At 45.5% G+C, this 15,809-nt stretch overlaps 1 protein-coding gene across 2 annotated transcripts in view; it reads left to right on the plus strand.

Moving 5' to 3' along the window:
* LOC106578541 (partitioning defective 3 homolog) overlaps positions 1–15,809 on the plus strand; it is a 566,386-nt gene that overhangs the window by 104,113 nt on the left and 446,464 nt on the right. The window lies entirely within an intron of this gene.

Genomic DNA, 15,809 nt, shown 5'->3' on the forward strand with positions numbered 1-15,809 from the left:
CTCTCTCTCTCTGTAGTTTGTGTTGTATTGGGTATGAGATTGAGATGAGCCCAGTAGATGATCTCATGGTCAAGGCATTAGCATCACAGTGCTGAATGGGGGATACTTTACACCCCATTTCTCTTCCCACGCACTGATAAGAAGCTCATTAGGCATTAAATGTGCATAAATGGCCTCAGTCCTGTAATGTTATCTGGATGAGTAACTCTCACCGTCGCGGTGTTGGTGTGCGTGTGTGTGCACCCATGTTTACTAGTGTTTGTGTGTGTCTGTGTGCACCCATGTTTATTAGTGTGTTTGTGATTGTTTGTGTGGCACAGTGTGATAATCCTCTGTCAGATGGAACCATGGAGAAGAGAGGAGAGAGAAGAGGGAGAGATGCACTATCTCTGGTGCTGTATGTGCACCTCCCTCCCTCCTCCTCTCTATCCCTCCCACGCCTACCTTCCTCCCCATGTTAAACCTATTAACAGTAATCTCCATCCCACCCCAGGCAGGCAGTCAGCCACGTTCTGCCTGGTCCACTGTTTTTCTCTGTTGTCCTCTCTACACACAGCACATAGAGCAGTCTAATAGAATTCACTCTGGAACTCTGGGAGGGAAATGGTTCTTCCTGCCTTATGGTGCTGTCAAGTAATTTATCTATTGTGGATATCAGATCATCTGGGTGATTTGGCTAGGGTGCACTTATAGTATAGGGCCACTATATCCCTCTATGGTTGTGTGTGTGTGTGTGTGTGTGTGTGTGTGTGTGTGTGTGTGTGTGTGTGTGTGTGTGTGTGTGTGTGTGTGTGTGTGTGTGTGTGTGTGTGTGTGTGTGTGTGTGTGTGTGTGTGTGTGTGTGTGTGTGTGTGTGTGTGTGTGTGTGTGTGTGTGTGTGTGTGTGTGTGTGTTAGCTATGGCTTTGTAGATGAATAAAGATGAATGGTAGGTTTATATTTCCTCCTCCCAAAGCTGTGAATCACTTCCTCCTTAGATTGTCTCCCTCTTGCGTTCAGACTGTCCATGTTCTCTATCAGGTCCTCAGTAGTCAGGCAGTCGCCTGGCTAATAGGTCACAGACACAGCGGCTGCATTTAAACAGGCAGCCCAATTCAGATCTTTAGCCAATCTGTTGCATATCTGATACCTATCTGATATTTTACCTAATGTGTAAATATCAGAAAAACACATGGAATCTGATCTTTTGTCTTCAGATTTATACCACCTCCATATGTGGACCTAACCTTGTGCTACAGTCCAGAGGTTTCGCAAGCGTACATTCTGTTTAACTACACCAGTAATCAGTCTGGTAATACAAAGCTAATGTGGATCTCAATCCTGATACAAACCCGATCTTCCGTATGCGACCTCTGTCTGGATGCTAAGGTCAGATTCTTTTTTGTTGCTCTGAAGTTTAATTTTAATAATGAAAAAAAAAAAAAGATTTTTCCACCACGATCAACGAAACACCAAATTAGGGTATTTCTTGTGGTAGAATGGTGTCGCATCCCCCCAGTAGAGTTCCAGACACGTGTAGAATTTATTTCGAGGCGCATTGAAGCTGTTCTGGTGGCTCGTGGTGGCCCAACGACCTATTAAGCCACTTGTTGGTGTTTCCTTTATTTTGGCCGTTACCTGTATATATTATGGTTTGCTATAATCTCTCTTTTATTACACCATTTTGTTAAGATTGATAAGATGATGTATTGTGTAGATATTTTATAAATGGAAAAGTCATTTATACATGGACTTAAATATTTAAATGATCTATTATGTGGGTAAGAGATAATCAATTGGTTACAGCTTTTACATTATCTAAACAATGAGATGCCATCCATCATGCTTTGCCATGCTCCCATGCTCTGTAATCAGTGGATATGCTGATGCAACAGCTTTACATGAATACAGATGAGGAGGAGTCCTCCCCTTTACACACACCCACACACACCTTCCAGTATTGCTTGATTAATGAAATGCGTTTGAGATGGCATTGTCTCCTCCCCTGGGGGGGTTGATGACACAAGGTAGCACGACATGTGAACAGATCACAGTTACATAGCCACAGGCAGAACAGCAGAAACTGGATCAGCAACACGACCAGGTGGACTGGGGACAGCCAGGACTCGTCAGGCCAGGTAGTGCTGAGGCATGGTCCTAGGGCTCAGGTCCTTCGGAAGGGGAGATAGAGATGGGAGAATTAGAGGGAGCATATTTAAGATCTCACAGGACACCAGATATGACAGGCTGACCCTAGCCCCTGGCACATAGACTTTTGCAGCATAGATACTGTAGACTGAGGGGTGGGATGGGGGGAGATCACGTCAGTGACTCAACCCACTCAGGTCGAGTGTAGAGATAAAAGCCTGGCACGACGTGATGCATCCCTCATAATGACGTCGTGGGAGAGCACGAGCAAGCCAGTGACTCAGCCTCTGTAATAGGGTCAGAGGCAGAGAATCCCAGTGGAGAGAGGGGAGGCGGGCAGGCATCGACATTAAGGATGGTTCGTCTCTCCAGTGCCTTGCCGTACACCTTCGCACCCCTGGGCCAGACTACAATCAATCATAGGACCTACTGAAGAGATGAGTCTTCAGTAAGGACTTAAAGGGTATAAACCGAGTCTGCGTCTCTCACATAAATTGGCAAACCATTCTATAGTGTGTGTGTGTGTGTGTGTGTGTGTGTGTGTGTTATATCTGTGTGTGTTTATTGTTATAGTGCTGGCTGACTCTTAATGAAGCCAGGCGTGTGTCTCCTGGGCTGATCCGTGCTGGCAGCCCTCCATACAGACAGGCCCTTCTGTGTCCCAGAGCCCATGACCTCATCATTATGAGACGGCCCAGAGCGGCACATCTTACTGAATAATTCAACCATTTATTTTGGAGATTATTTTAGTGAGTGAAGCCTCCTCTTCTCTCACTCTCACTCACTCACTCACACAAACACACACACACACACACACTTCTGATGCCCCCCCAATGATGTTGTCTTTAATAATACATGAGTGTAGGTCAGTGGGGATAGGCTTGAACTTCAGCTCTCATCAACAGAGAGAGGGGGCAGAGATGGCATCATGGTACCCTCTGTAACCTGATCCTACTGTATGTGGAACAAAATGGTCTTCAAACTCACCGCTCCTGTTTCCTAGCTGAAAGGGGTTGTGGACGTGAGGGTGTGTGGGCAGGGGAGTGTGTGAGAAGCTTCCTGTGACACACACACACACACGCACGCACGCACGCACGCACGCACGCACGCACGCACGCACGCACGCACGCACGCACGCACGCACGCACGCACGCACGCACGCACGCACGCACGCACGCACACACACACACACACACACACACACACACACACACACACACACACACACACACACACACACACACACACACACACACACACACACACACACACACACACAGAGAGAGACACAGTGCTCCCCTCACCTCTCTGCAGATGGCAGGACAGTCTGACTCCCCTTCACACAAGCCATTGCTGCCATGCCACGCTCACAATGCCATGCTGCAAACGCTCACAGCTGTCAGCACTGTGTGTGTCTTCTACAGCTCGCTCTGTTGGAGTGTGTGTGTGTGTCTCCCAAGACTCAGGGTGTGTGTTCAGGTTTCATGTCACAGGTGGCTTGTGCCCTGTGGTTGTAGGGAGAGCACTGACCTGTGAAATCTAGATGAAGTTCACACGCTCAAATGACTCTGTAATTCTATCAGACAGACGGCTCAGGCGCAATGGTGAACATCTGTGTGGGTCATCACAGGATTTACAGGCAGGGCACTCGGGCATCATCATGGTCCACACAAGATGTCTTACATGGACTGTTTAATCTCACCTCCCAGGCTTATTCCTTCCGTCTCACACTTAAAGGAAAGATTCCCCCATTTTGAATGTTATATTGTTTTTGTGCATCTCTGAGCGAGGTTCTATCGATTCCCTGAGTCATTTCAATCATACATGTCAGATTTAAGTTCTGGCCTATTTCAAATTGCGGGAGGTTGTCTTCTCTCGAATGAGCCATTGATCATATTTTTGCAATATTCTGACCTCGAGGAATGTGTAATTTAACTCTTCAGTCCAGGGTGCGTTGCATGGTTTTGTACCATGGCCGTTGCGAATGTCAGACTCCACTTTGTGAGGCAAATCGATCTGCATGTTGAACATGGTGAGATTGTAGACTCCTAAATTGATAGTGCAGTTTGTTTAGGTTATTTTACAGCTAACTAGCTACTTCAGATGCTAATATTGACTTTGGCATTATTGTGTGTTGCTACGTTTGCTAGCTAGCCAACTAGCCAGCCAGCCCATAGAGAGAGCATTGCTTTGTAGTCAACTTCAGCTGCAATAGATTTCCACAACGATTTTCACATGTTGCTACCATCCTTATTATAACGAGAAAATGAAACATTTGTTCACCAAATAATATTGTTCTGATATAATAGTTTTATTTAACACTGTAAATTATAGGAATGAGTGGTTTTGGGTGGATTTTCCCTTAAGCCTTAAGGGGAAAACCTAGTCGGTTGTACAAGCATTCAACTGAAATGTGTCTTCCACATTTAACCCAACCAGAGAGGTGCAGGGGGCTGCCTTAAATCGACATCCACGTCTTCGGCGCCCGGGACACAGTGGGTTAACCTCTATGGGCTAGGTGGGACGCAAGCGTCCCACCCGTGGTGCACTCCATCAACAGCAGGTGCATTTCAAGAGCGGCAAATTTGAATCCAAATAAATGTCAAAATTCAAATTTTTCAAACATACAACTATTTTACACCCTTTGAAAGATAAACATCTCCTTAATCTAACCACGTTTTACGATTTCAAAAAGGTTTTACGGCGAAGCAAAAATTTAGAGTATGTTAGGACAGTACATTTACAAGAGTTGTGTGTAATGTTTTGTCAATTCAAAGACAGGGTCACCAAAACCATAAAACCAGCTAAAATGATGCACTAACCTTTTACAATCTCCATCAGATGACACTCCTAGGACATTATGTTAGACAATGCATGCATTTTTAGTTCTATCAAGTTCATATTTATATCCAAAAACAGCGTTTTACTATGGCATTGATGTTGAGGAAATCGTTTCCCTCCAATAACCGGCAGTCAAGTCAGCACCACAAGTTAAATAATTAAAATTAGAAAACATTGGTAAAATATTATATTGTCATTTAAAGAATTATAGATTTACATCTCTTGAACGCAATCAACTTGCCAGATTTAAAAATAACCTTACTGGGAAATCACACTTTGCAATAATCTGAGCACTGCGCCCAGAAAAATACGCGTTGCGATACAGACTAGACGTCATGTTGGGGAGATCTAAAATCGAAAATACTATGTAAATAATCCATTACCTTTGATTCTCTTCATCAGATGTCACTTCCAGGTATCACAGGTCCATAACGAATGTAGTTTTGTTCAAAAAAGCTCATCATTTATGTCCAAAAATCTCCGTCTTGTTAGCACATGATCTAAGCCAGCCGGACTTCTTGTCATGAACGAGGGGAAAAAATATATTTACGTTCGTTCAAACATGTCAAACGTTGTATAGCATAAATCATTAGGGCCTTTTTTAACCAGAACATGAATAATATTCAAGGTGGACGAATGCATTCTCTTTTATAACGTATTGGAACGAGGGTACCCAACATGAACTCGCGCGCCAGGTGTCTAATGGGCCATCATCGTTCCATGGCTCTTGTTCGGTCAGATCTCCCTCCAGAAGACTCAAAACACTTTGTAAAGGCTGGTGACATCTAGTGGAAGCAATAGGAAGTGCCAAAATATTCCTCAGCCCCTGTGTTTTTCAATGGCATAGGTTTAAAGGTAATACAACACATCAGGTATCCACTTCCTGTCAGAAAATGTCTCAGGGTTTTGCCTGCCAAATGAGTTCTGTTATACTCACAGACACCATTCAAACAGTTTTAGAAACTTTAGAGTGTTTTCCATCCATATATAATAAGTATATGCATATTCTAGTTACTGGGTAGGATTAAGTAACCAGATTAAATCGGGTACATTTTTTATCCAGCCGTGCAAATACTGCCCCCTAGCCCTAACAGGTTAACTGTCTTGCTCAGGTGCAGAACGACAGATATTAATCTTGTCAGCTCAGGGATTTGACCCAGCAACCTTTTTGTTACTGGCCCAACGCTCTAACCACTTGGCTACCTGCCGCCTCTTAAGGGTGACAGCAAAGATATTGTGGACATTTAGACGTGGAGGAAAGAGATCAAATTAGAAATCAGGTGTCATCTACTCATCCCACCCTCCCTTCCCCTCCTCCCTCCATCCATCATCCCTCTCGTCTCTAATTAACAAAGGAAAGAAAAAATATCTGATGCATCTGTCTGGTTTTGGCAAAGGATGAGGGGTCAGGGGTCAGGGGGATGGGCAGGAGGACCGTATTCAATTACCCCTCTCTCCAGTTTTTATCAGTCCCTACTGCACCTCCAAATGACATTTGTTTGGGCTGGGCTGGGAGGAGAGAGGAGTGTAGGGGGAGAGAGGAGACGGGAGGAGAGAAGAGGTCCAGCTCTAGTGTCCAGCTCCGTCTCCATCTGAGTGGGTGGGTGGTCAGGAGAGCAACAGTCCGTTGATGACAACCCTGATGCAATCAGCCATGATAGGCCAACAGAACTAGAGAGTAGAGACTGGGGGATGGGCCCTCCTGGCCTCCCTTTGTCCCATGGTGCACTATGCTACATTTCCTCTTTCCTGCCTGTGGTGCAGATGGGTCAATGGCTGGCTGGTAATATGGGGTTGTATTGATTGACTCATCTCTCATCATCAGCACTGAGGACTCTTGAGTAAGTAGCAGGGCTCAGGAGTGCTCAACTGATGGGGCTTTATCAATACTAGTCATCTTTATCTGTCTATGGTTTCTGGGCCATCAACAGCTCAATACAGATTAAAAAGGGAGGAAACAGGGTGGAGACACAGGGTAGAGGATGTTCATCAGTAGCGTGACAAGGCTTCAAAATCTTCACTAACAATATTTGACTCTTGGACATTAGACTCTATGGACTCACTGTCTACAATGTTGTCTCTATGTGTTTTCAGTCAAGGGAAAGTTGTCTTAACCACTACAGACATGTGGACTGTACACTGATGTTTTAGGAGCCTGTAAACACACATGGCAGAGATGTTAAACAGGTGTGGCTTTGGTTCCCACCCTGTTAACGGGGCCTATGGTAAAGGTTACCACTGTAACTAAAACCTGTAGCAATATATATTACTTGCACTTGTAGCTAATTCATGGCCTGTTTTAACAGTGTTAAAGGGTATCTGAACTCCCATGTTGCACTTTGTCAGTAGCACACACAAAGGGTCATCTGAAACCAAAGGGTCATCTGAAACATCTGTAAGAGGAGAGAGGGAGAGAGGGAGAGCAAACGTGTTACGGGAGCCAGAACCACATGAGTAATTACTGTTCAACCCAAAGGTTTTTGAACTGTGTGGCTCAATGTGGCTGATGGTCAAAGAGGCTATCCTTATTAGTCCTGGCCTAACTCCGACACTTACACTAGGCCTACTCTCAGTCAACTGTTTGTTTGGTTCTGTTGTGTTTACTCAGACGTCTCAGTGAAAAGGTCGCTCGCTATTGGGTTAGCAATGAAAACATGCACAAACCAAAGCAACTGTCAGATAAAGAAATGAAAAAGGACTACATTTCAATTCAAATTGTCCATATTACATGTTTATTGGATGTCTTCCTGTGGACAGTGTAGCCTACTCTAAAGGTTACCCTTAATTGAGTTTGCAATAGAAGACCAATAGAAAACCATCTGTTGTTTCTACCTTGTTATCCTTCATGTTGAGATGACATGGTGAGTAGTGAAGCCCTCTATCCAGAGACAGAATGGGTTGTACTGATCCACATTCACTGCCAACACACACACACACACACACACACACACACACACACACACACACACACACACATTCTCCATTCTTTATCCTCACACACACGTCATGCTCCTCCCCCCTCTCGCTCTCTCTCTCACTCTCCCCCTCTCCCTCCCTCCCTCGCTCTCTCTGTCTCTCTTTGTCTCTCTCTGTCTCATTGACTGTGCTAGGCCTGGCTGGGGTGATGGATAGAGAGAGACATACACATCTCTGCCCTGCTCTACCCTGCCTAGCTGACTGATAGAATCCATTGATTATGGCCTGTATATAGACTCCCTGCTATCTCTCTATGTGACGATGGTTCTTTTCACCGCTCTTAATCGCCAAGCCTGGACTAATTGATTTAATTAACCGTCCCTCTGCAGTCAGCCTTTGTTACCTCAGCTATTTACAGGTCTATTTAGAGAGCAACAAAAGAGATGGAAATTTCACATTAGTGTATTTGACATAATACAGTACTACAGTGTGTTAGTGTGTATGACATTATACAGTACTACAGTGTGTTAGTGTGTATGACATTATACATTACTACAGTGTGTTAGTGTGTATGACATTATACAGTACTACAGTGTGTTTGTGTGTATGACATTATACATTACTACAGTGTGTTAGTGTGTATGACATTATACAGTACTACAGTGTGTTAGTGTGTATTTGACATTATACATTACTAGTGTGTTAGTGCGTATGACATTATACAGTACTACAGTGTGTTAGTATATATGACATTATACAGTACTACAGTGTGTTAGTGTGTATGACATTAAACAGTACTACAGTGTGTTAGTGTGTATGACATTATACAGTACTACAGTGTGTTAGTGTGTATGACATTATACATTACTACAGTGTGTTAGTGTATATGACATTATACAGTACTACAGGGTGTTAGTGTGTATGACATTATACAGTACTACAGTGTGTTAGTGTGTATGACATTATACATTACTACAGTGTGTTAGTGTGTATTTGACATTATACATTACTACAGTGTGTTAGTCTGTATGACATTATACAGTACTACAGTGTGTTAGTGTGTATGACATTATACAGTAATACAGTGTGTTAGTGTGTATGACATTATACAGTACTACAGTGTGTTAGTGTGTATAACATTATACAGAACTACAGTTTGTTAGTGTGTATGACATTATACAGCACTACAGTGTGTTAGTGTGTATAACATTATACAGTACTACAGTGTGTTAGTGTGTATGACATTATACAGTACTACAGTGTGTTTGTCTTGTAGGCCAAGGCTCGATCAGCCAGAGTGTTTGTGTCTTCCCAAATCTCAGGGTGTGTGTGTGTGTGTTTTAATGCATACTTACAGCGTTAAATGATTTACAGTGGGGACTATTTTGTCTGTGTTATTAGGACCAGAGGAAAGGCCCAGAGCGGATGGATCACTCCCTTACTTTGCTTTATGGCCGGATGATGACAATTACATGAATCATAGCATACTAACTAACCGCGTGTGTGTGTGTGTGTGTGTGTGTGTGTGTGTGTGTGTGTGTGTGTTAGTATGTGCTTGCATGAGAATATGAGTGTTCATGTGTGCATCCATGCAGGTTATTCATTTTCCCAATGAAAATACTATTTTACATCAGCCTGGTTATTTCAAGCTCTCCCCACGGCCCACTTAAGACAATATCAAGGCCCGGGACACCAGATACGGGGAGTTTTTCAGTTCTGGGAAGGAATTTTACTTCTTGTTATCATAGTGACTAATAACTGTAAAAATATGCTTTTCTTTTACTCTCATTAGTTAGACTGCTAAGTCCATGAAATAAAAACATGAGTTGTATAATTGGTTTATTACTCATGTTTCCAGGCGCTCTTTTTTTAAACACACATTTCTAAATTTGATAGCTGTGTCCTATGTGTATTATGCTGATAGGGTGTAGTTGACATGTCGTGCTTCCCAAATGGCTCCCTATTCTCATATGAGCCCAGGTTGAAACTAGTACACTATATAGGGAATAGGGTGCCTTTTGGGATGTAAACATGGTTGTAGTCAAATCCAAGGCCGAGAGGGGCAGGGATTACAGAAGTGTAATTACATAGTGAAGTTGACACACACACACAAATTTACACACACCCACAGGCCCCATCAAGTGTTCGATGTTCCGTGGGGTACCCTGACCTCTGTCAATGCTCCCAGCCTAAATTATACTGCCATGATGCCGTTGTGCCGGGGACCTTACCAGGTGGTGCTTGGAAGGGCAACAGTCTGGGGGTTTGGGGTGAGGAGCGTGTGAAATAACCTAGCCACAGTTGACTGGTGTTTTCCTACAGACTAGATTACAGCCCAGTTAAAAACTAAACCCTCTCCGACAGCCCTGTAGTAGAGCGAGGCTGCTGGCACACTGTGTGTGTTTGTGTGTCTTTATGTTTGAGAGAAGCTGCTGATGGAGGTACTATTGACAAACTCTTACATGCCCTATTCCCTTACAGGCCTTTCAGCGAGACACTTCCTCAGAGTGGGATAGCAGGAAGTGATTTAAGGGGTCGAAGGTTGTAGGGTCATGGTACTGGCATTAAAGCCCAGCGCGTGTGTGCGTGTGTGCGTGCGTGCGTGCGTGCGTGCGTGCGTGTGTGTGTGTGTGTGTGTGTGTGTGTGTGTGTGTGTGTGTGTGTGTGTGTGTGTGTGTGTGTGTGTGTGTGTGTGTGTGTGTGTGGAGGTGGCTTGTTGGAGGTGCCTTGTTGGAGGAGGCATGGTGAGTGTGTATGTGGCGTGTGGGTGTGTGAGGGGTGGAGGTAAAGGACCACCTCTCATCTTACAGGGTCCTTAACCTCGGTGTGTGACTCCTGTCCGTCCTGCGCTATGCGCCACTGAGTGGCTACAGAGGAAACAAACGCTTGTACCACTCAGGAGGAAGGAGGAGGCGTGGAGGACATACCTGTCAGGCTCAATTAGCAGGAAAGATGTCTCTGAAACATAACCCAGATCTCCCACCATAGCATGTCTGTGGAGAATGTAGGGAGGAAGCTACATGCATACTAATCATGTTTTTACAGGTTAGTCTAGCTCCTGTAACTGAATCACTGTGTTGCGTCCCAACACGTCTCTATTTTCACTATCTGAAAACATTGGGTTGGTGTACGCATGAGCCAGAGGGAGTGTCCATATACCGGTCGTTCCTTTTGAAATCCTTGAAGGGGAGTGAACAAGTGCACACTTCTGGAGAAAGGAGATTGTTGGGACTGTATAGTGATCCTACTGTAAGAACAACCAGTATTATAACGCTCTCTGTTGTGTTGGATCTGAACAGGGACTGTAGTGTAGCTGTTCTGTCATGATTAGTGGAACCCTGTATTCTGCACTTAAGTCATGAATGTTGGAGTGATTATTATCTAACGACCCTGGGCTTACAAAAGTGCTTTGTTGCTCAGCTATCATAGTACTTGGCAGCAAATTCTCTGTGGAACTCACTCATTCATTCATTTTTTTAAATCCAGAATTAATGAACTACACTTGTAAGCCATTGCTGCACTTTAGTCAACACATTTCCTGATGTCTGAGGTGTGTGTTGTAGAGAACTCAACCCAGTTTGGAGCCTCTAAACCTGCACCTCAGAAGTGTGTGTGTCTGCACCCGTGCGGGCACATGTGAGCCCCCTGCACCTCAGAGGTGTGTGTGTCTGCACCCGTGCGGGTCACGTGTGAGCCCCCTGCACCTCAGAGGTGTGTGTGTGTGTGTGTGTCTGCACCCGTGCGGGTCACGTGTGAGCCTCCTGCACCTCAGAGGTGTGTGTGTGTCTGCACCCGTGCGGGTCACGTGTGAGCCCCCTGCACCTCAGAGGTGTGTGTGTCTGCACCCGTGCGGGTCACGTGTGAGCCTCCTGCACCTCAGAGTCACTGAAGCATACAGCAGGTTGCTTCTCTACTCCTCAGAGACCTTCCACCTTCTCGTCAAGCCAGTTTATTAGCCCTCTGCCCGCGCCAATGAACGGACCAATCCACTCTCCCTGTCTCTCAGTCCTCCGATGTCGCCGGACTGTTTCCCGTCAGTCCCTGGGAGTACGTTGGACCCAGCACTCTATAATCCAGTCAGGCTCCATTTGGCTGCCTCTCTCTCTCGTTACCTCGATCTCTCTCTCCGTCTCTTTCTTCCTTTCTTCCTTTCTTTCCATCTCGTTCTTTCTTTCTGTCCACCTCTTCCTCTTTCACTTTCTCATGGTCCCTCTCGATCTCACTCCCTCTCTCCCTTCTCTCTCCCTCTCCACAGGCCAAACGATTATTTAAATATCTGCATCAGCGGTTTGCGTACTGCAGCTGTTCTCTCTAAATGGGCGGTTTGGTTTGGAGCTCTGGAGTGTTCTAGCTTCTGTTGAAGCAGCACAGAGAACTGTGATAAGAGACAGTCGTATCAGGTACTTGGGCTTAAGGGCATTGTAGAGCCACACCATAGCTGAGATACAACATTATCAATTCATATCATCTGCATAGCTACTATTTTCCACAGCCCTCCAATTTATAGTTAGTCTATGGAACTACAGTATTGTGATTGTGTGGTAGTCTTGTCTCTCGCAGGATCTATTTCTCTCTGCCTGAGTGTTAGACTCTCCTTCCTTCATAAGGACCAATACTGAACCTGTGTTTCGTTAAGATTAGACATACTGTCTGTTGTTCTCTACCCAAGAGACAGCATCACACCCTACTCTCTCTGTCTCTCTCTCTCTGTCTCTCTCTCTCCCATCCCCATCCTCTCCCCTTTTCTTTTCTCCCTCTCTTTCGTTGCCTCTCCTCTCTCTTTCTACCCCACCCCTCCATCCCACCCCCTCCTCTTTCTGACAGTGGAGAAATAGCCCCGACGCACGGAGCGTCTAACAGTCTAATCTGAACGCGTTCCAGGGAATCAATTTGGCCAGTAAACGTCCCCCTGAAACAAACGACCTGGCCTCAAGAGGAGACCATATAAATCCCCATTAAGGCTCTTATTGTCTTAGTGTCAGGTATGGAGGGTGATTTGCCAAGTAAATTGAGTCGCAATCGGCATTTATCAACATCCATTGTCATCTCTGCCTCGGACAGTCTAGGTAATTGGCTCAGAAATTATGCAGACTGTTTACTTTTTAAAAGGCCCATACACTGGATTGATTGCCACTAAACCAGAGTGTGGTGGAGAGGTTGGGATGAGAGGTGGAGAGGAGGATGAGAGGAGAAGGAGAGGTGGAAGAGGAGGAGAGGAGTATGAGAGGAGGACAGGAGTATGAGAGGTAGAGAGGAGTATGAGAGGAGGAGGAGGAGGGGAGGAGGAGAGGTGGATGAGAGGTGGATGAGGGGAGGAGAAGTGGGGGAGTCATTTGTGTTGCTGGTCTACACTAATATTACTTTTGAATTTATCTGGATGAGACGGCCACACGATCAGAGAGAGGGAGATGGGGAGGGAGAGAGATAAAATAGAAAGAGTGAAGGTGAGAGAAAGAGGAGGAAATGCCAAACTAAAGACAAACCTCACTATTTTCCGGTGATGCACATTCACCCAATGAAAAGCGTCTGTTGTAGATCTCCATTCAGACTGTTTAAAATCCTTAACAACACCTTTGAAACAGAACCTCTTTTATTATTTAGTCATTGTTCCTTATTTATGTAGCGCTAGTATCTGAGCAACAGTGTTAGCTTGTAGCTTGTGATGAGAGAGCAGAGCTGTGTCTAGTCTTAGTCTGTCTGTCTGTCTGTCTGTCTGTCTGTCTGTCTGTCTGTCTGTCTGTCTGTCTGTCTGTCTGTCTGTCTGTCTGTCTGTCTGTCTGTCTGTCTGTCTGTCTGTCTGTCTGTCTGTCTGTCTGGGGATTTGAGTCAGTGTTCCATTCATGCACATCAGCCCCCCTGTGCCTAATGCTGTGGTGTGTGTTTGTGTGTGTGTGTGTGTGTGTGTGTGTGTAGCATAACTGTGTGTGTGGTCTGCCTGGTGTGTGTGTACGTATGCGTTTGTAATGCCTCGGCCCAGCTGGGGCCCTCCTGCCTGCATTAACACCTCACCTGGAGCGTGTCCCCAGCTAAGTGTGTGTGTGTGTGTGTGTGTGTGTGTGTGTGTGTGTGTGTGTGTGTGTGTGTGTGTGTGTGTGTGTGTGTGTGTGTGTGTGAAGCAACAAATTCAATTAAAACCTGCCAAGGCAGCACCGCCATTCCCCCTGCCTCGAAATCAAGCTGTTGTTGGCCTAGTGGGCCATCAATTCAGAATACACACACCACACACACACACTGCATGATCAATACCAGAACTGCCAAGGACTGATAGAAAATGCCCTGTGCCTCAGGAATCTACAGTAGCTGTCTGCTGTCTGAACAGAGCAGTCTGGCTGAATTACCTTCTCCGATCCCTGCCAATAGTGCTCGAATGGCATCCTACTCCCTATATATGTTGACCAGGGAAGATAGTGCACTGTATAGGGAATAGAGTGCCATTTGGGACGCAAACCAGAGTGTTTACACAGACACACACACTGCTCTAACCTGGGAGAATTCCTCTGGCCCTGGAGTTACACATCATTTACCATGTAATGTACGCCATGTCCTGACCCAATCTCCATCTGTCAAGTGGACTGTGTGAAACTCTAAACGGAGGAAGAAGTTGACCTACAGGCCCTGTCAGACATAACTCTTCCCCCTCCACTACACATCAGCCCGTACAAGCCCTGGAGCAGTCAGCCAGCCAGGCATCAGTCACACAACCCGAGCTGGTTCTCATTCAACTCCATGATTTACTCACAACCGGATCAACTCTCACTCTGAGTGACTGAACAAGAGCTCCAGTACACAGGGCATTTTGACTCTGGGGCTTGCTATTGGGGCGGCAGCGTAGCCTAGTGGTTAGAGCGTTGGACTAGTAACCGAAAGGTTGCAAGTTCTGACAAGGTACAAATCTGTCATTCTGCCCCTGAACAAGGCAGTTAACCCACTGTTCCTAGGCCTTCATTGAAAATAAGAATTTGTTCTTAACTGACTTGCCTAGTTAAATAAAGGTTAAAAAAAAATTGTTGCAGTACCCCTCCCTCCCTCCCAAGCATACTGCAACTGCAGGCGGACTTGGACACCCCCCTCCTTCATCCCTCAGTGGAACGGTCTGTCTGCCTCCTCCCATCTCCTCCAGGCCTATTGGTCTGTGTCGGCTGGTCCCTGGTTGCTGAGAGGACAGTCTTCTGGCAGATGGAAGTGGCCGTGACAATGGGGTTATTGCCTACTCAAACACACACTGCCTGCGCCTCACTCCCTGACCCAATAATGGTGGCCAATGATTTCTGCTCATTGGGGTCTCTGTCTCCTCTTTCTGTTTGGGCCAGAGGAGTAACTGTGCTGAAACCCTCCTGTCATATTCAGCAGTGCTTGCCAGCCACGCGCCATAGGAATCTCACAGTTGTCTGTTACTATGGCTGTAATGCTAAATTATATTTGGTTCCAGAGCACACACACTACGTCTGCTTGTGGTAACTGGCTCAGGACATGGAGTATGGATGGTGGGGGAGGCAGTCAAACTAAGTGTTTTGGACACATTTACACCTGAAGCCATTCTGCTAGTAATGTCTGCAAATCCAAATCTCATTTTCTCTCTCGCTTGTAGTTTAGCCTTTTTCTGTGTTAAGTGGAGAGAGTAGACCTCTTTCCAGTGACGCAAACCTACATCATGGCCGTACAAAACACTGTGAATATTCAGGAGTGTCTGAGATGTGAACCTCTAGCTTCTTGGTTGGGTGATTTACAGCCACTTTTCGCTTCATAAAAGCATTATCTGACGCTGTAATCTTATTTTTTGTTGTTGTAATAAGCCCTGAGGCCAGGGGGACGATTATTTCAAAATGAGCTCTGCTCTTCTGTTCTCCTCACCGTTAGAAGCAACCCATATAGGTCCTTGTAGAACAGTAATGTTGTTGTGTGTGTGTGTGTGTGTGTGTGTGTGTG

Source organism: Salmo salar, chromosome ssa19, assembly GCF_905237065.1.
Source record: "Salmo salar chromosome ssa19, Ssal_v3.1, whole genome shotgun sequence".
Classification (NCBI taxonomy): domain Eukaryota; kingdom Metazoa; phylum Chordata; class Actinopteri; order Salmoniformes; family Salmonidae; genus Salmo; species Salmo salar.